This window comes from Peromyscus californicus, unplaced genomic scaffold (genome assembly GCF_007827085.1).
Source record: "Peromyscus californicus insignis strain IS unplaced genomic scaffold, ASM782708v3 Scaffold_16__1_contigs__length_79575227, whole genome shotgun sequence".
Classification (NCBI taxonomy): domain Eukaryota; kingdom Metazoa; phylum Chordata; class Mammalia; order Rodentia; family Cricetidae; genus Peromyscus; species Peromyscus californicus.
This window is the reverse complement of record NW_026294458.1, coordinates 52991306-52993182: the sequence shown is the minus strand read 5'-3', so window position 1 is coordinate 52993182 and position 1877 is coordinate 52991306. Positions and strand designations below refer to the sequence as shown.

The 1877-nt window shown below is 35.7% G+C and overlaps 1 non-coding gene across 1 annotated transcript; it reads left to right on the top strand.

Moving 5' to 3' along the window:
• The first annotated feature begins 1451 nt into the window (after nt 1-1451).
• Nucleotides 1452-1526, top strand: Trnag-acc (transfer RNA glycine (anticodon ACC)). The gene has a single exon. It is a non-coding gene; the product is annotated as a tRNA-Gly (tRNA).
• The last annotated feature ends 351 nt before the right edge of the window (nt 1527-1877 follow it).

Sequence of the window (1877 nt, the reverse complement as noted above, 5' to 3'; positions counted from 1 at the left end):
AGAGACAGAGACAGAGACAGAGACAGAGACAGAGACAGAGACAGAGACAGAGAGGTCCTATATTAACACTATAATTTAATGCATAATGCTATTCACTTATGTTTAACATGCGAACTTCAATTAAGTATTTTAATATTGCAAATTCTAATCTGCTGGGAAATAAATGTCTAATTACATAGGAAAAATAAATAAAATAACAATAAAAGTGACCTTTCTCTATGATTGCTTTTATGCTTTTAATTAGAAAACTTAATATAAATCTATTAATACAGATAATCTTTGTTAAAATATCATTGTATGATAAGGTTACCATCATTTTTTTTTCTGGATCAATGGCTGTTTTTTCCTCATTGAGGTCATTATATCTAACTATGTGAAAGAACATTTTATAGTGATAAAATTCCATTATTTGTCACTGCGTAATAAAATAGGAAAGACTGAGCACTGAATTCTATAGCTAGCTAACAAACAAGCTAAAAATACACCCACAGTAGAGAGTAATATAAGATCCTTTTTTTTTTCTATTGCTTCTTATTTTTTTCTATATGAAAATTTACTAGCAAGCTTTCTAAACATTTCTATCCTGGTTTGTTTAAAAAGTTGCGTATATATAAAATGTCTCAGCTGCTATGTTTTCTTTGATTTTTACTAGATCTTTGGGAATTTTGCACAGAGTTTTGAAGATATTCCTTCTCTCTCTCTAGGTACAACCCCCACTCCTCCCCTCCGAACTTTGTGTCTTTTTTTGTTCACTCACCAAGTTTTTTTGTGCTGCTCTCATATTCAGAGATGAGCAACCTTCCTCTGGAGCATGGCTAATCCACAAGCAGTAACCTATAAGAAAACTTACTTTCTTCCAGCAGCTACCAATTGCCAATAGCTTCCTTGCTAGGGTGGAAGTTCACACCCACCTACCTTCTCCATGCTAGGATTTGTTCTAGCTTGACCTTGCACTGGGGTTATGTATGGATACTGTTATAACTGCTGTGAGTTCAACTGCTGTATAGCAATTGTGTCCCAAGGACTGGTTTCTTTGTACCCGTTCACTGCCTTTGGCTCTTAAAGTCTTTCCTCTTGCTATTCTGTAATGATCCACAAGACTTAGGAAGAGGATCTGTAGTATAGATGTTCCATTTAAGGATGAGCATCCCACAGTTCTTTGTTCTCTGAACCTTGGTCAGGGTTTTTTTTTGTTGTTGTTGTTGTTGTTGTTAATCACCTTCTACTGTAAATGCATCTCTGACAAGGGTGGAGAGATGCATTAATCTGGGTATAACAAAAAGTTATTAGGAGTTGGTTTAATACTGTGTCAATTTAACGTGATAATAGCAGTATGTTCTCCCCTAAGGCCTATGATCTGCATAGACACACGTTTTCTGAAGAGAAACAATAGCAGGTATCAGTTCCATCTGTGAAGTGGAAGTTCAGTCCAATAAGAAAGTGGTTGAGGGGTTGGGGATTTAGCTTAGTGGTAGAGCACTTGCCTACCAAGCACAAGGCCCTGGGTTCGATCCTCAGCTCCGACGGGGGAAAAAAAAATGGTTGATTACTCCCACGATGTTCATGCCACTGTTACACCAGTGGACAGGTTTTGCCAGGCCAGTTGTTACTGTACCTCCCAAATTTGCAGATGATGATTACTTTTCCTCTCTGGAAGCACACATAGCATCTTCCAGCACTAGAAAAGTTAGTAGAGAGAAATATTCTAGGTCAGTATCAGCTGAATATACCCATGTTTTCTATTTCTGTTTAATGTACCTTATTTAAAGCAATAAATACAAAATCTTTCGATGTAAATTTTGATTTTTATATAATTCATTTGGGAAAATAAAATTATATGCAATCAATGTATATAACATGAACAAAAACAGCAATTT